The sequence below is a fragment of the Bos indicus x Bos taurus genome, chromosome 2 (assembly GCF_003369695.1).
Source record: "Bos indicus x Bos taurus breed Angus x Brahman F1 hybrid chromosome 2, Bos_hybrid_MaternalHap_v2.0, whole genome shotgun sequence".
In the NCBI taxonomy this organism is placed as follows: Eukaryota; Metazoa; Chordata; class Mammalia; order Artiodactyla; family Bovidae; genus Bos; species Bos indicus x Bos taurus.
Window position 1 is genome coordinate 7,812,953 of NC_040077.1, and position 25,291 is coordinate 7,838,243.

Genomic DNA, 25,291 nt, shown 5'->3' on the forward strand with positions numbered 1-25,291 from the left:
AAAATAAATATATAAAACACAATAAAAAAGCATTACATTTATCCATACTATAAACATCTTTCTCTTCAGCCTTCTCTGTTACAAAGAGAGATGTATGTACCTTGACAAAAAAATCAAAAAATATCTCTATTTCAGTTATTCTTTGGTTACTCACAGTTTCCTATCTGTGAGCAAAGGAGATTGCAATCATCTCACCTGAGCCAAATTTCCCAAGATACAAGGTCCCAAAACCCAATGATATGATTTAGCATAGATATATTTATGCAAGTATTTTCTTGGTTCACAGATTTGCCAGAATAGTAAAAGGTGTGGAAATGTCAACATAATTAGGTCGAATCTAATTTTACTTGACAATTACATATTCTGTAGGTAACTTAAGAATCTGCCTGCAATGCAGGAGACCCGGATTTGATCCCTAGGTCGGGAAAAATCCCCTGGAGAAGGGAATAGCTATTCATTCCAATATTCTTGCCTGGAGAATTGCCTGGACAGAGGAGCCTGGTGGGCTACAGTCCATAGGGTCACAAAGAGTCAGACAGGACTGAGCAACTAACACTTTCACTTTCACATTAGGTCAAAGTAACTTACAGAGCAGTCGCAACAAAATGCCTGTGACACCTATTCTCCTCTCTTCTAGAGTATTTTCAAAGAAGTTATGTATAAAACTGTAAAGCACTATACAAACAGGAGATCATACTACTAAGCCAGGAAAAGATGCATTCAGGAGCATTTATGATGCGCTGAAAAGGTAAAATTTACAACCAAATTTCCCTTTTCTAACAAATGATGTCAGAGTCCATACATGCATGGAAACTTTTGCAAAGACATGTCATTAGAATTCAACACTGAGCCATAGAAAATAGAAAATCATGTAATAATATCTATGTCAAAGTGCTGTACTCAATATGCCAGGAAATTTGGAAAACTCAGCAGTGGCCACAGGACTGGAAAAGGTCAATGTTCATTCCAATCCCAAAGAAAGGCAATGCCAAAGAATGCTCAAACTACTGCACAATTGCACTCATCTCACACGTTAGTAAAGTAATGCTCAAAATTCTCCAAGCCAGGCTTCAGCAATACGTCAACCGTGAACTTCCACAGGTTCAAGCTGGTTTTAGAAAAGGCAGAGAAACCAAAGATCAAATTGCCAATATCCGCTGGATCACTGAAAAATCAAGAGAGTTCCAGAAAAACATATATTTCTTCTGTATTGGCTATGTCAAAGCCTTTGACTATGTGGATCACAATAAACTGTGGAAAATTCTGAAAAAGATGGGAATACCAGACCACCTGACCTGCCTCTTGAGAAACCTGTATGCAGGTCAGGAAGCAAGAGTTAGAGCTGGACATGGAACAACAGACTGGTTCCAAATAGGAAAAGGAGTACGTCAAGGCTATATATTGTCACCCTGCTTATTTAACTTATACGCAGAGTACATCATGAGAAACGCTGGGCTGGAGGAAGCACAAGGTGGAATCAAGATTTCTGGGAGAAATATCCATAACCTCAGATATGCAGATGACACCACCCTTATGGCAGAAAGTGAAGAAGAACTAAAGAGCCTCTTGATGAAAGTGAAAGAGTAGAGTTAAACAGCTGGCTTAAAGCTCAACATTCAGAAAACTAAGATCATGGCATCCAGTCCCATCACTTCATGGTAAATAGATGGGGAAACAGTGGAAACAGTGGCAGACTTTACTTTTTTGTGCTCCAAAATCACTGCAGATGGTGACTGCAGCCATGAAATTAAAAGACGCTTACTCCTTGGAAGGAAAGTTATGACCAATAGCATATTAAAAAGCAGAGACGTTACTTTGCCAACAAAGGTCCGTCTAGTCAAGGCTATGGTTTTTCCAGTGGTCATGTATGGATGTGAGAGTTGGACTATAAAGAAAGCTGAGTGCCGAAGAATTAATGTTTTTGAACTGTGGCGTTGGAGAAAACTCTTGAGCGTCCCTTGGACTGCAAGGAGATCCAGCCAGTCCATGCTAAAGATCAGTCCTAGGTGTTCATTGGAGAACTGATGCTGAAGCTGAAACTCCAATACTCTGGCCACCTGATACGAAGAGCTGACTCATTTGAAAAGACCCTCATGCTGGGAAAGATTGAGGGCAGGAGGAGAAGGTGACGACAGAGGATGAGATGGTTGAATGGCATCACTGACTCAATGGACATGGGTTTGGGTGGACTCTGGGAGTTGGTGATGGACAGGGAGGCCTGGTGTAGCTGTGATTCATGGGGTCGCGAAGAGTCGGACACGACTGAGCGACTGAACTGAACTGAACTGAATTTGCAAGCTGTGAGTATTTAAAAGAATTAAATGATTAAAGATCAATTTTTTAATGCTTCTAGTCTATTATTACGGGTAAAGTCCTAGTATTAGCCATAGCAGGTCACGCCTCTAGAGCACTTCATTGTTGTTTAGTCTCTCAGTTTAGTCTCTCAGGCTCCCCCGTCCCTGGGATTCTCTACACAAGAACATTGGAGCGGGTTGCCGTTGCCTTCTCCAATGCATGAAAGTGAAAAGTGAAAGTGAAGTCGCTCAGTCATGTCCAACTCTTAGCGACCCCATGGACTGCAGCCTACCAGCCTCCTCCGTCCATGGGATTTTCCAGGCAAGAGTACTGGAGTGGGGTGCCATTGCCTTCTCCGCTTCCCATCTCCTAGACTGTAGCAAAAGTGTAACAGTGACCAGTACCTGTTTAATAGATTTACCTCTCTCCAAAATATGACTGAAAAGTTTATGGTAATCAGACTGCTAAGTAGCTTTAGTTATGTCCAACTCTTTGAGACCATATGAACTGTAGCCCACCAGGCTCCTCTGTCCATAGGATTCTCCAGGCAAGAATACTGGAGTGGGTTGCCATTTACTTCTCCAGAGGATCTTCCTGACCCACAGATAGAAACTGTGTCTCCTGCGGCTCCTGCACCACAGGCAGATTCTTTATTACTGAGCTTACTAGGAAGCCCCCAGTAATCAGAATGTGATGTTATATAAAGATGTTCTTTCCTCATCTCCTCACCAGTTTTGTTTATCCAATGAACATTTATTGAAAACCTACTTGGTGCTCAGGACTGGGGATACAGGTGAAGAAATACTGCTTTGAATGTAGTAGAGGAATCTGACGTGGACATATTATAAATTGTTATTATAAAAGCTAAAATAGATGTCATCTTATTAGGAGCTTGGGTCTAACTTAATTCTTAATTTTTAAACAGTAATATATTTAGACTAGGTTAGTCACTGATGATAAGAAACATTTTAGGTTCTTCTAACCTTTCAAAATATTTTCAATGGTATAATAACATTTTATTTTCAAAACAACCCTGTCCCATGTGTAGGACTGTGTTTCCTTACTTGGCAAAAAGAAAATCAATATAGTAGATAATGAGATATACATTAAAAGCATCAGAATCAAGACTACAACTCGGGATTTTTGACTATTTTCTTTTCATGACTAGAGGATAACACATCTAGTTTGCAAGTTAAAATCTTGTGTACTAATTACCATTTTACTTCACACATTTTTGGTGAACTCTAAATTTTTATTGATAATACTAGAAGAGAAAATCTCTTACCCATTGTTGCTCTGAGAAAATTATTCTAAGCTATGAATTGCTCATTATCAAATGAAATGATGAAATTTATTTTTGTCTATTAGAATCTACCAAGAAAACTTTCTACAGAAGAAAACAGACAGAGTGTGAAGTCTGAAAGAATGTATTAGGTGCTTATACACAATGAAAATTGCTCCCTAATCAAGGATACCATACTTTTCAAACTACTTACATCTTGCCAGCTGAATTATATGTACAGCAATCATGGGCTTACTATATATCTGAATCAGATAAAAACTGCATCACTTTCTTTGTGCTTGGTACATAGTAAATCCTCAATAGATACATGGGAAAGATTTGGGCAAGAAATGGCAAAAAAAAGAGTGCTAAACGAAAAATCTTATCAATAAGTCATCAAGTTCCATCATGCCCCAAATCAAACAAATTAGAAAACAGCAACAATAATAAAACCACACATACACATACACACACACACACACACACACACACACACACACACACACACAGAGCTAAATAGAAGCAACACATACATTTAAAGACAAACTTGTCTCACATTTAAAATACTCTGACTCTGCTTTTGCCGGTGCTACCTGTATAGTCTTTGAAAATCTGTTCAGAGACTTGCAGATAACTAATTTATCCAAGATAGAGACAACACTCTGGGATGCAATCTTTATCACTTTTTAAACCTGAAAGAGCGTTACCTACTCATAGATGTCACCATTATCGAATAAGTTTAACTCCCTTTAGAAGCTGTTTATATATTTCAAGCCCTACCTATGGGCTGAAATAACCCATAAAGCAGTAAACGAAAATTAAGCTGGAAAGAAAAATGTGTGAATTAAATGAGGGGGGTGATAAATAAAATATGAAATGAGAGTCGAGAAAAGCCTCTAAAACTTAGTGAGGAACAATTATTTCTATTTATTATTGATAATTTCATCAGGGCCAAAATACACGGAGGGTCAACTGTGAACAACACACTGGGCTAGTGTTTGGGGTTCCCAAACTCTGTCCTCCTTGTGCCAAAGTAATTTCTCACTATATGCAAACTAGCCATCGGTTTCTCCCCAAATGCCTGCCATGCCTCAAATCCCATCTATGAGGGCCCTGCATTCATCCTCCTGCTAAAAGTGTAAGTTACCAGGAAGCACTTGGCATAACTCTGCGCCTTTGAGGAGACCAGAGTGAGCACTTGAGCTAAGACTATGTCTTCTAAGGTGTAAATGGGGACCTGGTGTAAAAGCTCCACGTAAACAAAGCAACAGGGGATTACCTGGACCAAGAACGTGCTCTAGACTCTGAGCTCTCACAGGAAGAGAATAGGACTATTTGGAGTAGAAAATAAGACACAGGGAAAAGATGCTTGACAGATGTTATGAGGCAATAGAAAGCATGAAAAATAACAACTATGAGTGATCAGAAGCTGAGTGAGAAGAAAGGAGAGAAATATACAAAGAGAGGAGGCTGGAGTGGCAAGAAAAGCAAGTTTCATTCCGGCAGCAGAGAATCAACTCTGTCACTAGCGGGCAGAGAGGGAATCGGCTCTGAGCTGTACTGGTTGCTTCGCATTTCTGAATCTCAGTCCATTTTCCTTGGATCCCCTTAACGGCTGGACACATGACTGGTAATTCTGTCTTCTTCATTCCTAAATATAACCTTACTGAGGAAACCCGAGTGAGCCTTTTCCTTACATCAGTTCAGTTCAGTTCGGTTGCTCAGTTGTGTCTGACTCTTTGTGACCCCATGAACCATAGCAGGCCAGGCCTGCCTGTCCATCACTAACTCCCAGAGTTCACCCAAACACATGTCCATTGAGTCAGTGATGCCATCCAGCCATCTCATCCTCTGCTGTCCCCTTGTTCCTTGCATAAAAAGAACCTAACTCTTGTGTCTGGGCCCCAGAGTCACTTAAGGAATGAATCTTAAAACTACAAATGAACAAAACTTCACCATATATAACACTGTAAAAATGATATTCTTACTGTATAAAATTAATACATTCTCAAAACAGTAATGCTGAAGAAGCTGAAGTTGAAGGGATCTATGAAGACCTACAAGACCTTTTAGAACTTACACCCCCCCAAAAATGTTCTTTTCATTATAGGGGACAGGAATGCAAAAGTAAGAAGTCAAAAAACACCTGGAGTAACAGGCAAATTTGGCCTCGGAGTACAGAATGAAGCAGGGCAAAGGCTAATAGAGTTTTGCTAAGAGAATGCACTGGTCATAGCAAACACCCTCTTCCAACAACACAAGAGAAGACTCTACACATGGACATCAGCAGATGACCAACACCAAAATCAGACTGATTATATTCTTTGCAGCCAAAGATGGGGAAGCTCATACAGTCAGCAAAAACAAGACTGGGGGCTGACTGTGGCTCAGATCATGAATTCCTTATTGCCAAATTAAGACTGAAATTGAAGAAAGTAGGGAAAACCACTAGACCATTGAGGAACGACATAAATCAAATCCCTTATGATTATACAGTGGAAGTGAGAAATAGATTTAAGGGACTAGATCTGATAGACAGAGTGCCTGATGAACTATGGAATGAGGTTCGTGGCATTGTACAGGAGACAGGGATCAAGACCTTCCCTATGGAAAAGAAATGCAAAAAAGCAAAATGGCTGTCTGGGGAGGCCTTACAAATAGCTGTGAAAAGAAGAGAAGAGAAAAGTAAAGGAGAAAAGGAAAGATATACCCATTTGAATGTAGAGTTCCAAAGAATAGCAAGGAGAGATAAGAAAGCCTTCCTCAGTGATCAGTGCAAATAAGTAGAGGAAAACAATAGAATGGGAAAGACTACAGATTTCTTTAAGAGAATGAGAGATACCAAGGGAACATTTCAAGCAAAGATGGGCTCGATAAAGGACAGAAATGGTATGGACCTAACAGAAGCAGAAGATATTAAGAAGGGATGGCAAGAATACACAGAAGAACTGTACAAAAAAGACCTTCATGACCCAGATAATCATGATGGTGTGATCACTGACATAGAGCCAGACATCCTGGAATGTGAAGTCAAGTGGGCCTTAGAAAGCATCACTACGAACAAAGCTAGTGGAGGTGATAGAATTCCAGTTGAGCTATTCCAAATCCTGAAAGATGATGCTGTGAAAGTGCTGCACTCAATATGCCAGGAAATTTGGAAAACTCAGCAGTGGCCACAGGACTGGAAAAGGTCAGTTTTCATTCCAATCCCAAAGAAAGGCAGTGACAAAGAATGCTCAACCTACCGCACAGTTGCACTCATCTCACACACTAGTAAAGTAATGCTCAAAATTCTCTAAGCCAGGCTTCAGCAATACGTGAACCATGAACTTCCAGATGTTCAAGCTCGTTTTAGAAAGGCAGAGGAACCAGAGATCAATTGCCAACATCTGCTGGATCATTGAAAAAGCAAGAGAGTTCCAGAAAAACATCTATTTCTGCTTTATTGACTATGAAAAAGCTGGCTTAAAGCTCAACAGGCAGAAAACTAAGATCATGGCATCTGGTCCCATCCCTTCATGGCAAACAGATGAGGAAACAAAAACAATGGCTGACTATTTTCTTGGGCTCCAAAATCACTGCAGATGGTGACTGCATCCATGAAATTAAAAGACGCTTACTCCTTGGAAGGAAAGTTATGACCAACCTAGATAGCATATTCAAAAGCAGAGATATTATTTTGCCAACAAAGGTCCATCTAGTCAAGGCTATGGTTATTCCAGTGGTCATGTATGGATGTGAGAGTTGGATTGTGAAGAAAGCTGAGTGCCGAAGAATTGTAGCTTTTGAACTGTGGTGTTGGAGAAGACTCTTCAGAGTCCCTTGGACTGCAAAGAGGCCCAACCAGTCCATCCTAAAGGAGATCAGTCCTGGGTGTTCATTGGAAGGACTGATGTTGAAGCTGAAACTCCAATACTTTGGCCACCTGATGCGAAGAGCAGACTCAATGGAAAGACCCGGAATCTGGGAAAGACTGAAGGCAGGAGGTGAAGGGGACGACAGAGGATGCGATGATTGAATCGCATCACCAACTCAATGGAGATGAGTTTGAGTGGACTCCTGGAATTGGTGATGGACAGGGAGGCCTGGCATGCTGTGGTCATGGGGTCGCAAAGATTCAGACACTACTGAGCGACTGAACTGAACTGAATGAAAAGGAAAAAGAGTCACACAAATTATCATATCTCAAGTCATTGGAAATTGTGTACTCTCCAAAAAAGAAAATATGCCTACATTTTGTAGACATCTGTTCTGCTACAGCTAATTCAAAGCAAAAACAAACAAGCAAATCTGTGCTATGATTTTTTATTCTTTTTTAGAGTAATAAAGCAGACAATTTAGCTATGTCTTCTGTGTTTTCTTTGTTACGTGTAAAACATTTTTTTGTAAATCAAGGCTAAATGAAATGTATTCATATACTGTATCATATAGCAAAAAATATAGTACATTATTTTCAATTTTAGGGATCTTCCAACACCAAGATAGTCCAGGCATTTTTGCTAGATTATCTTTATTTATGTATTAGATTTTATTTTCTATATTATTAAAATTAGATGCAGAAGCTTTACTATACTTAAAATTCATATCTTACAGCTGTAAAGAAGGAAGGAATATGACAAAAAGGGAAAGAGAGGGTCAAAAGGGAAAAGAAGAGAGGATAGTATATACAAAGAATGTAAAGGAGAAATACAAGGATGCAATGAGGGGAAGAAAATGGAGGCAGAGGACAAATGGTTACAGCATGCCATGGAGCATCACCACATCCTTACTCCAGGCTTCATGTCAGATTCCTGTACACCCACTCTAGGGCCGAAGTACGGAAGGGCAGAGAGCAAATAGGCTGAAGGTCATGCCCATCGCTCTGACTCACAATCCCCTGCCTCCCGAAGCTGCCCCCTCTGGTGAGGACACAGATGCCCACATTCCTAGTCATGCAGCTCTTCTCTAGGCTGCAGTATATAACTGTTACAAACTTGGTGCCTGATCTGGGTTCCTAGAATGATACTGTACTTCTGTCACACCTTTAGAAATAAAACTTGACAAATAAATCTTATCTTATGACATGGGCTCACCTAGACTTCAAAATAAAAGCAAAACAACAAACACCTGTGAAAGCCCAGGGAACACATGTATGAAACACCATCTGATTCTCCACGGCTGTCCCAGACCCACAAGTTGATGCTCTCTGTTGCTTCACCCTGAACTCCTGGAGTTAATCCATTTTCTCAAAAGTGCCTGGAGGCAGTCTAAGGTAACCCTGGATACCATGGTACTGACCACTCACTGGAACTCCACTGTCTACCCTATGGTTGAGGCAACTTCCCCAGCCCCTGCCCTCTCCTTTACCCTTCCCAGTCAGTTCACACAAACACTAAGAGAAAAATCTTAACTAAAATTAATTTATTTAAACAATATTTATTGAGAGTTGGGGATATGTCCAAACAGTAGTGATATGGTGATGAACATGACAAATAACCAGTCCTCAAATAATTTACATTCTATTTATCTGCACATATAAACTAAAATCTAACTACATACAAAGGTAAAATCGTTGTCTCTTTGTTACTAGAACATATAAAAACCTGTGAGCTCTCTTCCTAGAGACAGACTGCTCCAAATTAGTTGGATTTAATTTGAACATGCTGAAGTTCCAGGAAACTGGTACTCTGAACATGCTTCTTGGGATGTGAAATCTTCACTTTTCACTGTGAATTCTCTCACAGACATCTCTGCGCCAATAAACTACCCAGGTAATCCTGGGAATCTGAAAGTGTTTTCAGTGGGCACTTCTCCTCCATGTAACTTCCCCTCCATGTGAACCCCACATGCCAATAGGACTTTCTCTGGAATTTACAAGCCCTGCATTGCAAATGAGCTTTCAATTACTTGAACACCGTCAGCAGGATGATCCAATAGGAGACAATAAAGATTTGTTTAACTGTAGCAAATGATTCTTCTGAGTAACACACAGGGCGGAAGGCTAGTTCTAAATAAGACAGATGATACAGTAACCATAGCATCCATTAAACCTATTGCATATAGATTGAAGACTTTTAATATGCCCTTTAAAAAACTGCAGTATTAGATTTGGTATGTTTAATACAACACAGTCTATACCAGTCAATATTACACAAGCATATGAAGTATACCTAGCAAGACCACTGCCACTAATCTGCTCCCAAAGGTGTCACAAACTAAACAGGTCTAAATAAACCCTTATCTTCATGACTGCCAAAGCCGCTCTGCTTCCAAATTTTTCACCTAGGAAAATGTTGCCAGATCGTCAAGTTACATCAAATTTCTTCTCTTTGCTCAATTCCCTATATCCCGTCATTTCATCATGTCCATTTTATTTTCAAAAGAGCTCTAGAATCTATTGCATCTTCTCCATTCTGTCTGCACTTCCCTAGTAACACTGAACCTTGAAATTTGGACTAAATTTCCTTACCTGGATATTTCCCCCAGATCTTGCTCTATCTCCTGGCAGCAATAGCTTGGAAATGTATATCTTGATTCCCCCCATCCCCTATTAACTATCCTTTAGTGCATCCTTGGAATCTGCAGAAAAAAATTTATATTCCTCCATAATTTGGTCCCTGTTAACACTGCTAAACCCCACTCTCATCAACCATGACTTGATGAGCATCCATTGCTTTCAATAATTTCTGTTCAATGGATTCAATTCCTTGAATGACAACAAAGTTATTGCAAAACATCTATGAATCCACAACTACAACAAGTATCTTCTATAGACTAAAAATGTCACATATGGAGACACCTAATTGTTCAAATGTGTAAAAATAAACTTTTAAAAGTATCAAAGTCAAATAGATGTTATAATTCTGAATCCTCACAAGTAACAAAAATAATATTTTTCTAAAAGAAAAAAACAGGCAATATGTTAATATAAAAGATATTAAGAATTGGACAGGAGATAATTTTTCAAAATTTAGTATTTCTATCATTTTTAGAAAATCAAGAGTGGAAAGGTCTTTCCAATCACTAGACAGCTCAATCTTCTACCAGTCTTTAAAATCCATGTGCTTTTTTTTTTTTAACTAGACAGAGCCCACCTCCTGTTACACATCAATTTTTTTTTCTGTTTCTACTTTTTCCCTTTAACTGGTTGGAAGTAAATGATGATAATTCTCCAGATGCTTCAATTGTTACATATTTGATAGAATAAGTCACTGTGCACATCAAAGGAATCAAAGAATGTTCTACTCTTTTGGCCACTATTACCTAGCAGCCTTCTAAATCAGATAATCGAGAAAGAAATGAAAAGAATGCCTCAATGTTCAGAGGCTTGCGAAAGAAACACAATCACTTAATGCCTTGGCATATGATTGTACATAGGCACTCTTTCTGTGAAAGGCCTGGAGTTATTGATGGATACAAATTTAAGACTTTAGAAGAACAAGAACAGACTTATTTCTAAGTCCCTCAAGCACTAATAAGGAAATAAAATTCACATCTGTTCAATGTCAAAAAGAATCATAAGCATCCAGTATTTTGTTTTGTTTATAAACATGTGCAGGTGAGTAAGACATCATCAATTATACCACCTGCAGAAATAAGTCAATTACACATGTAGAACAATGTTTCTCAAAATGAATTCTGAGAAACGCTAGTTCTATCAAATGTAGGTGTTTTACACACACACACACACATACACACCTTCAGTCAGAAGGTTTCCATAGTCAAATACGTTTGGAAAACATTTGGATAAATAAATGTAAACAATGTTTTTACTGTGTTATTTCTCATGTTTTTAAAATACTTTTATATATTTTGAGATTCCAAAAGTATATTGTAATATGATTCTTTATTTTATTTCACCAAGAAAACACTTTTCCTTAGAGTATCTTCAGAGTTTTATTCACAGTGGTTTTATTCATAGTGCTCTCATAAGAATGAGAAGATAGAGTTGGTTTCATGATTAATAATTTTATTTCCAGAAAATATGTCATTTGTTACAACTAAACTCTTGATTAGAATGCAGAAGTATCTGACATGCAAGTAATCATAAGCATATAAAATCAAATTCACAAAGAAGCCATTAAATAATTTTTATTTTTAAAAATTGAGCTGACAATATATATCAGCAATCATAGAGGACATTTTGCCATTAAGAAGGAAAGAGAATTAAATCTGAAAAGACAGATAATCATGAAGGAAACTAGGTTTTGTTCAAAGTCCCTTTGAATTAAGAGAACAATTATTGAATATAAATGACATGTATATTTTCTTAAAAGAAGCATACCCCCTCCCCATTAAAATGGGATAATTATTAGTGTATACGTCAAAGACATGGTGAACACCTAGTTATTTTCTTAGCCAGATTACCAAAAGCTTCCTGCAGGTGTCAGTTTGCCCCAATATTTTTTTTCTCATGCAGTTAATCTACAAAAAAGAACAACTTAGATTTACTTCAGGTGTGAACGCCTGACAAATCATAACAAACATCAAATGCAGAATGTCTAAAAGTACTCTCCACATTTTTTCTGTAATGATATTAATGATAAAGTCATAATAATATTTTCAAAATGCACATAAGGTCTAGTCATTGGTGGCTTCTGCTCCCACCACAGGCATACAGGCCCTACATAAGCTGTCCCATGTTTTTGCTCTCAAGCTTTCTCACTTCCCCTCCCTCCCTTCCTTCCTCCCCCTCTTTCTTCCTCCTCCAATCCATCCACAGTAGTCTTCTTTCTCTCTTTCAAACCAGCCAGGGTCTTTCCTGTCTTAGGGTCTTTGCATTACCTTTTCCCTAGCTCAAGCACCTTCCCATCATTCAACCTTCTATTCAAAGGTCACCACATCCAAAATACATTTCTAGTTGGACTGCTGCTCTATACTACTCCACTCCCTCCTCTCTTACCCTGGCTTATTTTCCTTTCTAGTGCTTCTCAGTAGCCTAAATTTTCATTTGTTTACTGTCTGCTTTCTTCACTATAATGAGAAAGAGACCTCTTAGCTTTTCTCTCTACTTAAACACATGCTTTTCAAATCTACTTGTAAATCATCAGAAACCCTAAAAGGTTTTAAGATGTAGAATGCCTGGGCTCTATGCATTTCGAACTTAAATATTATGAAATAAGGTTTACACATGTGTTTCTTGAAAATGACTACAGAGAAAGATGTCTGGGACATAGTAGTAAATAAATGAAGGAGTAATTGAAATAAACAAAGAACCTACTTCCTATCAGATATATTTACAGGGATCTCTCCCTGACCAGGCATTGGTTAAAAATCCGCCTTCTAATACAGTGAACGTGTGTTTGATCCCTGATCAGGGGGAAAAAAAAAAAAATCCCACATGCCACGGGCCATCTAAACCCACGTACCACAACTACTGACCCTTTGAGCCACTACAGCTGGAGAGAAGGCCCATGCACCACAACTAAGATGCTGTGTACCACAACTAAGACCCAATGCAGCCAGCTAAATATATAACATCATTTAAAAAATTTTTAAAACACATTTACAGGACAGACCGTATTTTGAATGCTGCATACAATATTTAGCATTTAATATCTAATGGCCAAGATATATATATCATCTGTTCAATATTACACAATACAACAACAGTTTAGAAAGGCAAAGAGCTCCAAATTGCTAATTTGTTGGGGAAAATAATTAAGTTTTCAAGTTTATGTCACCATAAAAGAGGAGCTCTGTCCAAGACTTCATTGAATAATAATAGCCTTCAGTTGTGTGGTAATTCTGGATATGTTAAAACCAAGACTGTTATTTGAGCTACTTATTTTCAGTTTTTATAACTTGATAATAAAAATAAATATCAACTTCCACAATAAAATTTCCAGGAGGCAATTTGTGTCTTATTGCCCTCCAACAAAGGAAGCAGGTCACAGACTCCAATCCTTCCAAAAACAGCAGCCAAACAGTTTCCACTTCATCTCTTCCTCCAGCATCTCACCAGACAAGGGCACATGTCAAGGGTACAGGGATCAAACAGTGTACAGCCTGACCCAACCAAAACCCAAATGGCTCATCACTGACTCAGTCAACATTAATAATTAAATCAATCTGCCTGTTGAATTAGAGTAAAGGTTTCACAGGCGGAAGCATTCTTACTGCCAAAGGGCTTTCCACAATTTGACACATCCAAGATTTGGTGCCAGCAAAGGTGATGAAAACCTCGGGACGTTTCTAGTAGAGGAAATTTTCATTGCATGAAAGATCAGCGTTAAAAGAACATGCAGAGTTGTTTATAGTGCTCAATCAGGATTCTTTAAAAGCTATGCTGAATACATATAGACTTCTGCGGTGGCGATTTGAAGATCTTTCTTTTTAAAAATTATTAGCAGTTCAGAGTAGAAGTGAAGCCTGTTTTGGTCAGAAAGATTTTTAATCATGAGTGACACTGTTTATAACTAGAGAATCTGAGAATGAACTAGGTAAAATCATCAAAGTAAACCAGTGGGGCACTAACTACAGGATGTCAAAGAGAATTGGAGATCAAGAGGCAGTGCAGCTTATTTCCAAGGGGAAACAAAATTCTCCAACATCGAAGAGTTCACATCATGTTACAAAATGTCAACAAATCTTGATAATCAAGACTTTTTTAAAATAACTATAGCCATAAAACATAGAACAATCACAAAATAAACACTGACAGCCACTACATTTAGCTAGCCCGGAACCTTTTTCCTACTCTATTTACTTAGCTAGTCTTTCCTTTCTGTGATAATGACTCTGATATATAACCTTGCACAATTCCTAATGCTTACTAATGTATATAAGCAACATCTCAATTTGAGTTCACCTTTTTCTTTTTATTAAAGCACATTTGCTTTACAATGTTGTGCTAATTCCAGGTGTACAGCAAAGTGATTTAGTTACATGCACTTTTTAATATTCTGTTCTCTTATAGTTTATTACAAAATACTCAGTGTAGTTTCCTATGCTATAGAGTAGGTCCTTATTGGTTATCTATTTTCCATATAGCAGTGTGTATATGTTATTTTCAAACTTCTAATGTACCCTCCCCACTTTCCCCTTTGGTAACCATAACTGTGTTTTCTAGGCCTGTGAGTCTCTTGCTGTTTTGTAAATAAGTTCATTTGTATCTTTTTAGTTGTTATTGTTGTTCAGTTGCTATGTCCGACACTTTGTGACTCCACTGACTGCAGCACGCCAATCTCCCCTGTCCCTCTCTTTTTTACATTTCACATAAAAGCAATATAATACAATACCTGTCTTTGTTTGTCTTACTTCACTTAGCATGATAATCTCTAGGTCCATCCAAGTTGCCTCAATTGGCATTTTTCATTCTTTTCTATGGCTGTAATATTCTATTGCATATTTACATCAAACTAGTCAACCCAGGTGATGCTAGTGGTAAAGAACCCACCTGCCAATACAGGAGACATAAGAGACTCAGGTTTGATCCCTGAGTTGAGAAGATCCCCTGGAAGAGGGCATAGCAACCTACTCTAGTATTCTTGCCTGGAGAATCCCCATAGACAGAGGAACCTGGTAGGCTACAGTCTATAAGGTCACAAAGAGTCGGACACAACTGAAGCAACTTAGCACACAAAGTCAGTCAGTCCTAAAGGCAATCAACCCTGAATATTCATTGGAAGGACTGATGCTGAAGCTGAAGCTCCAATACTTTGGCCACCCGATGTGAAGAGCCAACTCATTGGAAAAGACCCTGATGCCAGGAAAGATTGAGGGCAGGAGGAGAAGGGAGTGAAAGATGATGAGATGGTTGGATGGCATCACCAACTCAATGGACATAAGTCTGAGCAAACTCGGGAGATAGTGAAGGACAGGGAAGGTTGGTGTGCAGCAGTTCATGGGGACACAAAGAGTCAGACACAACGTAGTGTCTGACTGAAGAATCATATACATACATACCAAGTTTTTTTTTTTTTTTTTCAGGGGGGAGTGCAAATGCTGTCCCCAGCTGACACAAGCTATGCAGTCGAGTTTCCCACATTTGGGGAAATCATAGGAATCAGCACACCTTCAGTTCAAAGGATGAGACTTGCCCTGGGAAAACCACCTTGTGATTATACCACTTCTCTATCCATTCATCTGTCGATGAACATCTGGGTTACTTCCATGTCTTGGCTATTGTAAATAGTGCTGCAATACACATTGTGGTGCATGTGTCTTTTCAAATTATACTTTTCTCCAGATGTATGCCCAGGAGTGGGACTGTAGGATCATATGGTAACTCTACTTTTAGTTTTTTTAAGGAATCCCTATACTGTTGTCCATAGTCACTGCACCAATTTATTGATACATTCTCACCAACAGTGTAAGGGAGTTCCTTTTTCTCCACACCCTCCCCAACATCTATTATCTATAGACTCTTTGATGATGGTCATTCTGACTGGAGTAATGTATAAGTATAGATGTTAAGCATCTTTTCATGTGTCTATTAGCCATTTGTATGTCCTCTTTGGAGAAATGTCTATTTAGATCTTCTGCCCATTTTTTTTTATTGGATTGTTTTATTGACATTGAGTTGTATTGAACTGTTAGTATATTTTGGAAATTAATTCATTGTTGGTTGCATCATTTGCAAATCAAATCCAATAGCACCATTTATGTCATGTGAAAAAAACATTATAAGGAAAAAGAACAATCAATTATTCTAGGCCTGTCATCTCTCTTCAGGAAAATTAAATTAAATACTAAATGGGAATCATTTTTAAATTCATATAGCTCATATCCATAACTTATTAATAAGCCACTTTTATTCACCACCACTTTTATTCAAAACAATATAATCAAAACCCTATTAAAGGTTTTGATTTTGCAGGTTGTAGAATCATGAGGCAAGCATAATAACAAATGTATTTATTAACCTGCTACAGGAGAAAAGCATTCTAAAAAAATTGGTTTAGATCGATAGATAATTTGAGTTAGTAGATAAGAGCTTATGTCAGTGTTTACACGCGCATTTCAGGGGCTGTTAAACATAATCATAGTACCATTTATTTCTCCTCCACAGCTTGTATCACTCTGAAGCCTAATTAATTATCAGTGACTAACTACATCTGTTTTACTCACTGTTATATTTCCAACATTTGGTACAATGCCTGGCATGTAATCATAATTCAAAACAAACCTGTTGGAAGAGTAAATTAATGTTAAAATATATATAAGAAGTGAAAACAGGGTATCAGTTTATAGGTACCTTGAAATACATACTTGAAACTTTTATATATTTCTTTGGCATCCAAGTCCAATTTAAAATATTAAATTTATATATAAAAATTTTCTTTGATAAGCCTTCCAACATATCTTTGTAACTATCTGATAAATATGTTGGCATTTAAAGAAATCAAAAGGAATTTTTGACCTCTTCTCAAAATAAAAAGACCTAAAAGCCAAAAGAATATAATTGAATCCATTATCCACTATATAGGGCTTCCCAGGTGGTGCTAGTGTTAAAGAACCTGCCTGCCAATGCAGGAGACATAAGAGATACGGGTTCCATCCCTGGGTCAGGAAGATCCTCTGGAGAAGGGCATGGCAATGCACTCCAGTATTCTTGCCTGGAGAATTCCATGGACAGAGGAGCCTGGTCAGCTATGGTTCATACAGTCACAAAGAGCCAGATATGACTGAAGCGATTTAGCACACATGCATCCACTATATAACTCAGATACTAGACTGCTTATTTTTTAAATGTACTAATCACTCAATGTTTTCTGATTAGAAATGGATATCCAAAAGATGCTCAAGCATCAGTAATCATCAGGGGAATGCAAATCAAAATCACAATGAGATATCATCTCACACTTGTTAGAATGGCTATTAGCAAAAAAAAAAAAAAAGAGATAACAAATGGTGGTAGGGATGTGGGAATATATTGATGGGAATATAAATTGGTGCAGCCACTGTGTAAGACTGTATTCAGGGTCCTCAAAAAAAATAAAAGAACTCTATATGATTCAGCAATTCCACTTCTGAGTATTTATTTGAAGAAAACAAAAATAGTAACTCAAAAAGATACCTGCACTGTCATATTCATTGCAGCATTATTTACAAAAGCTAAAATGTGGAAACAACCTAAGTGTCCACCAACAGACGAATGGTTAAGGAAAATGTGAGACATATAATTCAGCCATAAAAGAGAATGAAATCTGGCCAACTGAGACAACATAATGAGACCTTGAGGGCATTATGCTAAGTGAAATAACTTGGGCTGAGAAAAACACATACTATATGATTTCACTTATATACGGAATCTTAAAGAGGCAAAAACAAGGTTGTAGATACAGAGAACAGTCTGACGGTTTCCTAAAGCAAAAAGTGGGTGGTAGGCAAAATGAATGAATGAAGGGGATCAAAAGTTATAAACTTATTTACAAAATAAACAAGTCACAGAGATGTATAGCATGACAACTGTAATTAATAAAACTGTATTGCATATTTGAAAGTTGCAAGCAGAGTAGATCATAAAAATTCTCATCTCAAGAAAAAATAACCTGTAACTGTGTATGGTAATGGGTATTAACTAGACTTACTGTGGTGATCATTTCACTATGCATCCAGATGTCAAAAAGTTATGTTGTACAATTGAAATTAATAGGCTGCTCTATGTCAGTTGTATCTCATATTTAAAAAAAAGAAAAACCTAACAGATTAAAAAAAATCCAATGTTCATGTTTTTAATCAAACAATAAATGTTGTAAAGAATAGTCTCAAACACAATTGATATTAGAAATCATCTTATTTCTTTATTTTTCTTCATGTAAACCACTGTGCAAGAAGTAAGTAGTCTTAAATTTTATAATGTGCAAATTCTATTCTAATATTATTGTTGTTCAGTTGCTAAGTCATGTCCAACTCTTTGCGGCCTCATGAACTGCAGCATACCAATTCCTCTGCCCTCCACTATCTCCTGGAGTTTGCTCAAACTTCTGTCATCCAACCATCTTATCCTCTACTACCCCTTATCCTCCTGCCCTCAATATTTCCCAGAATCAAGGTCTTTTTCAATTAGTCAGCTCTTTGCTATTAGGTAGCCAAAGTATTGGAGCTTCACCTTCAGCATCAGTCCTTCCAATGAGTATTCAGGACTGATCTCCTTTAGGATGGACTGGCTTGATCTCCTTGTAGTCCAAGGGACTCTCAAGAGTCTTCTTCAACACTACAATTCAAAAGCATTCAGCCTTTGTTATGGTCCATCTGTCACATCTATACATGACTACTGGAAAAACCAATACTTTGACAATATGAAGTGTCGGGAACGTTCAGCTTTAAGGGATCCAATATGTTATTCTTTTCTTTTGTGCGCTGTTTCTCAAGGATTCTCTATTCCTTATCAGTTCCTGGAAAACAGGAACAAGCAGAGCTGCATGCAGTTCTGAGGACTGAGATCATGAGAAGGGGCACCTGCTTGGATTCCTTTCAGGGACTCCCTTCAGTGACCTTACTTAAATGTAATCTATTCATTTATGCCCCTCTTACTCAGGATATGGAATGCTTTCTGGCCCTTTGAAGATTGTTATTTGCTTGGCTTTGTTTTTGCTGTTTTTTTTTTTTACTGCCTATAGCTGCCTTGTATGAAGATATATAAACATGCATTTCTGCAAATAAAGCACCCTTGTTTCACTCGAGACTTGGGTACCCTGTGTCCTTCTTCTCGTAGACTCCAGTACCCAGGCCCCAGTCTACAAAGACCGTGACAAGTGGCACCCGAACAGGGACCTGGTGGAAGCCCTTGGCAACCAAACGGAGTGACTGTTAGGACCTACAGAGGTCACTAAGTGTGGGGTTATGGGACAAACGGCTGGAAAGCCCCCATCACTTTTCTACTTTACTTCATCATTTATTTAAGGTTCAAGGACTTTCGCTTTCACGTCAATGGATAAGGGCTTGTCCCCAAACAGTAGTTGAATATAATCCCTGGTTCCCTGATGAAGACAGTTTCAATTTAAAATTTTGGAACCGGGTTAAAAATAACAATAATAATATATTAAATGAGCCAAATGATGGGTAAAAAATATTCCAATAGATTTCTGGCTTTTGTGGGCCCTCATTAAAGCCATGGTCTTGCCATATCTAGGCAATTCTAGCCCCCATGATATTCGTCAACAAGCGGAACGCTCATTATACGAATATAAATTAAATGATAAGACTTTACAAAAAGCCCAATTAGAGCAACATAAAATGATTCAAAACTTTCCCACAATCCCTGCTCCAGCTATCCCAAGCCCTCCTCCTCCTCTTGTAACGGGCACGAAACCAAAAGTCCCCTCGATTTGAGGACAAGATAAATCTGATAATGATTCTTCTGATGCTCTATTTGAGACTAAAGCCAACAATACTTTTTTTGATGACAATGATAAGCCCCTAACACACACTCATATTTATGAATACAGATGATCCACTCATTCTCCTTTATGGCAAAGGCTTTCTGATTTACTGGCTTTGCAATCTCAAGTCTCTGAGGCCAATGATCTTTTTGCCTTTCCTATTTAACTTATGTGCAGAGTACATCATGAGAAACGCTGGGCTGGAAGAAGCACAGGCTGGAATCAAGATTACAGGGAGAAATATCAATCACCTCAGATATGCAGATGACACCACCCTTATGGCAGAAAATGAAGAGGAACTATAAAGCCACTTGTTGAAAGTGAAAGTGGAAAGTGAAAAAGTTGGCTTAAAGCTGAACATTCAGAAAACTAAGATCATGGCATCTGGTCCCATCACTTCATGGGAAATAGATGGGGAAACAGTGGAAACAGTGTCAGACTTTATTTTTGGGGGCTCCAAAATCACTGCATATGGTGACTGCAGCCATAAAATTAAAAGACGCTTACTCCTTGGAAGGAAAGTTATGACCAACCTAGATAGCATATTCAAAAGCAGAGACATTACTTTGTCAACAAAGGTCCATCTAGTCAAGGCTATGGTTCTTCCAGAGGTCATGTATGGATGTGAGGGTTGGACTGTGATGAAAGCTGAGTGGCGAAGAATTGATGCTTTTGAACTGTGGTGTTGGAGAAGACCCCTGAGTCCCCTGGACTGCAAGGAGATCCAACCAGTCCATTCTAAAGGAGATCAGCCCTGGGTGTTCTTTGGAAGGAATGATGCTAAAGCTGAAACTCCAGAACTTTGGCCACCTCATGCAAAGAGTTGACTCATTGGAAAAGACTCTGATGCTGGGAGGGATTGGGGGCAGGAGGAAAAGGGGACGACAGAGGATGAGATGGCTGGATGGCATCACCGACTCGATGGACGTGAGTTTGAGTGAACTCTGGGAGTTGGTGATGGACAGGGAGGCCTTGCATGCTGCGATTCATGGGGTCACAAAGAGTCGGACACGACTGAGCGACTGGACTGAACTGATGTTAAAAAATGTTAATGCACTAAGACAACTAATACCTCAATATGGAGACATTGACTTTTCTCACATACAATAAATAAAAAAGACTATAACTATGTATGGCTCTCATTCACCTTTCACTAAAGAACTTCTAAACTCTATGACATCTTCTATTAAAAATTTTATTCCCTATGACTGGAAAATTTTGATAAAAGCTCTTCTTAAACCAAGAGAATATCTTCAATAGATAATATGGTTTCATGATGTGGCCCGAGATCATGCCAGTTCTAATGCTCAAACTGACACTCCCCCAAACCAAATAACTTTTAAAATGTTAACCGATATGGGACAATTTAATTCAATGAAAGCTTAGATACAATGCCCTCCTTTGTTACATGAGCAATTGAAAGAAGTTGCCCTTGAAGCATGGGATCAAATTACTTCTTAAAGAAAAGCTAAAGATAGCTACACAAAGATATTACAAGGGCCTAATGAAACCTGAAAGTGAAATGCATTGGAGAAGGCAATGGCAACCCACTCCAGTGTTCTTGCCTGGAGAATCTCAGGGACGGGAGAGCTTGGTGGGCTGCCGTCTCGGGTGGCACAGAATCAGACACGACTAAAGCGACTTAGCAGCAGCAGCAGCAATGAAACCTATGCTGATTTTTTAGCTGCAGCTGCTGCTGCTGCTGCTGCTGCTGCTAAATCACTTCAGTCGTGTCCGACTCTGTGCAACCCCATAGATGGCAGCTCACCAGGCTCCCCCATCCCTGGGATTCTCCAGGCAAGAACACTGGAGTAGGTTGCCATATCCTTCTCCCATGCATGAAAGTAAAAAGTGAAAGTGAAGTTACTATCTCCCATAATGTTATCGGAGAGGAAGCCAAAGTACAATTTAAAAAACTGCTTACATATGAAAATGCTAATCAAAAATGCCACAGAGCTATCACTCCAGTACATGAGACCCAAAATTTTATTGATTATTTAAAGGCTTGTCACAACTTTAAATCAAAAACTCAGAAACAAATGTTAGTTGAAGCAATGGCTGCTACCTTTAAAAAGAAAAATGAAAGATATTTTGTTTGTAGGGATAAGAGCCATTTAAAAAAGAATTGCCCAATTACTTCTTTTACCTTACATTTCTATTAACTCCTCTAATGATATATGGATAGATAGATTTGATAACACTAATCAAAAACAATCCTTACGGACAATCAATAGTATTTAAATATGCATGACCAAATATAAATATCAAAATTAATGACAAAGATTTTCTGGTCTTCTTGATACTGGATCCAATATTACTATTATTTCCAAACATTTATGGCCCAAATCTTGGCCTATACAGAGAATTTCTTGCCAAATTGCAGGATTTTCTCAAACCAAAGTACAAGAGGTTTATCAAAGTGTTCAAATATATCCATGTGAGGGACCAGAAGGCCAGCCTGCAACATTATGACCTTATGTGATAGATGCACCCTTTAATTTAATAGGAAGAGATTTACTTATGCAACAGCAAACTCAAATATATATTCCACATTTTTCCTAGGGGCCACTGCTCATTAAACAAACAATACAATTACTAAAATAACTTGGAAAAATGACAAGCCTATTTGGACAAAGCAGTGGCCCCTTACAAAAGAGAAATTAGAGGCTACTAAAGAACTTATAGATACACAACTGAAATTATAACATATTGAGGAATCTTATTCCCCTTGAAATTTTCCCATTTTTGTAATAATAATAATAATAAAATCTAGCAAATGGAGTCTTTTAACAGATCTTCAAAAAGTTAATACATCTACGAAACCTATGGGTACATTACAACCAGAAATTCCATAACCTACTACTATTTCTCAAAACTGACATATTATTATTATTATTATAGATTTACAAGATTGCTTTTTTTAACTATACCTTTACACCCTCTAAACCAAGAGAGATTTGCTTTCTCTCTTCTTTATCCTAATCATGTCAGGCCTCATAAACAGTATCAATGGACTGTGTTACCTCAAAAAATGATGAATTCTCCCACCATATGTCAATATTATATAGCCAAAGCCCTTAAACCTGTGAGAAAACAACTTCCTGACTTTCTTGTTATTCATTACATGGATGATATATTGTTTTCGGCTCCATCTGTTTTAGAAACTCAACAAATGTTTGACATAACTCAACAATGCTTAAGAGCTTCTAGACTAATCTTTGCCCCTGAAAAGATTCAAACCTCTACACCTTACCATTACTTGAGACTTGTTGTTAATAGACAACATATTACTCCCCAACTAACACAGATTCAGGTTGATAAATTATCAACCTTAAATGATTTTCAAAAACTTTTAGGTGACATAAATTGGATTAGACCCTCATTAGACATAGCAAATTATCAACTAACTAATTTATTTAACACTTTAAAAGGAGATCCAAATTTAAATAGCCCTCATTCACTTTCACAAGAGACACGAGAAAAACTCTGTTTGGTGCAAAATAAATTACAAAAACAGTTTCTTACTCATAGCAGACTTGATTTACCTCTAGAGTTATTTATACTCCCCTCTCTCCATTCTCCCACAGGACTTCTTACCCAACAAAAATACCCAATAAAATGGATCTATACCCATTTTAGAGAGACAAGATCACTTACACCCTATCTTGACTTGATCGCTCTAATCATTACCAATGAAAGAAATAGAGCTAAGACTCTAATTGGCTCCAATCCTCATAAAATTGTAATGCCTATTAATAAATCTCAATTTGAACACACATTACAAACTTCTACCAATTTTGAAATAGCCTTTCTAGAATATTTTAGAGAAATTTCATTTCATTATCCTTCTAACAAACTCTAGAATTTCTTCGAAAATACTGAATTTATTATCTCTCGCATTGTCACACCATGACCTATACCTCAAACTGATATTTTCTATATAGATGGGACTAAAAACACCAAACCCTCATTCTAGTCTCTCAAAGAATATAAAGTCTTTTATACTAAATTTCACTCGGCTCAACAAAATGAATTATATGCTCTCATTCAGGTTATTCACTTACATTCTTATCCTATTAATATAGTTTCTGACTCCTTATATTCAGTTTTTGTATTAAGAAATATAGAAACTTCTATCATAAATTCTAATCAATCTATTATCCAACAACTTTTTCTTGAACTACAATATATTATTAGAAACCACACTTCCCCCACTTATATTACCCATATCCGAGCACATTCTTGTTTTCCTGGCCCGATGGCCCATGGCAATGAACAAGCTGATAAACTTGTCTCTTTTGCTACTCCTAAAGAACAACATGCTCTATTAAACAATAATGCTGGTTCATTACATCAAATTTTAAAAATTCCATACTGACATGCTAAAAAAATCATTAATAACTGCTCCACCTGTAGGCCCCTACATCTTTGATCCATTACACAAGATATCAGTCTTCAAAGATTACAACCCCCCAATGAACTATGGCAAATGGATGTAACTTGTTGCCCTGAACTTTCTTCCTCTTCCTTCTTACATGTTGCGATTGATGCAAAATCTTCATTTATATGGGCCACACCTCTCCAAGGTGAAGCTACATGACATGTTATAACCCACCTGTTAGCTTGCTTTGCAGTAATGGGAACACCTAATTCTATAAAAACAGACAATGGCCCTGCCTATATTTCTAGGCAATTCAAACAATTTTTACATTCATTCTCTATGAAACATATGACAAACATTCCTTATAATCCACAAACACAAGACATAGTTAAACAAACACATCACACACTGAAACTACAAATAAAAAAATTAAAAAGGGGGGAATACACAGGAACACGTCTATCTTCCTTATCCAGAGCACTTTACTAAATTCCAATGCAACATATTCTTTAAGCCTGTAACTATTGTTAATACAGCTTTATTTGTTTTAAATTTTTTAAACTTACCGCAAGGAGATATTTTGACAAAAGCAGAAAAACATTTTGAGGCATTGAAGGACACCTCCCTTCCTCTGCCCATCTGGTATCAAGATGGGTTGACTAAACAATGAAAATCTGGAAAATTAATATTACAGGGAAAAGGGTATGCTTGTATTTCGCCAGATGGATGCAACGAAATCAGCTGGCTCCCTCTTTGGAAGATCCGCCCCAGGGGAGCCATCAACATTCAAGAAAGAGAAGAAATGGCGAAATCCCTAGGAGGAGGAGTTTCCAGTACAAGCCATGGATGCTTGAAAAATTTCCAAGAAACGCCACACTCGACGTCATCGACCTTATGATTTCCCTACTTGGGGACACATAAAAGCCCTTACTAATCAAGCTAAAAATCTGGTTTCTCAACAGGGAATGCCTCAGAATCCTGAAAATATTTGTCGGTATGCTTGCTTTGCTTGCTTTTGCTTCCCCT

The 25,291-nt window shown here is 37.8% G+C and overlaps 1 protein-coding gene and 1 pseudogene across 7 annotated transcripts in view; both read right to left on the minus strand.

Moving 5' to 3' along the window:
* The window catches only part of GULP1 (GULP PTB domain containing engulfment adaptor 1), a 336,734-nt gene that overhangs the window by 217,471 nt on the left and 93,972 nt on the right, over positions 1-25,291 (minus strand). The window contains exon 1 of one of the 7 annotated variants that reach the window (XM_027555715.1): positions 24,832-25,085. The exons of the other annotated variants lie outside the window; for them this stretch is intronic. The gene's annotated coding sequence lies outside the window, so the exon portion shown is untranslated. Of the gene's footprint in view, positions 1-24,831; positions 25,086-25,291 lie in introns of those variants that run through there. 7 annotated transcript variants of the gene reach the window in all.
* Positions 15,485-15,622, minus strand: LOC113881689 (annotated as a pseudogene).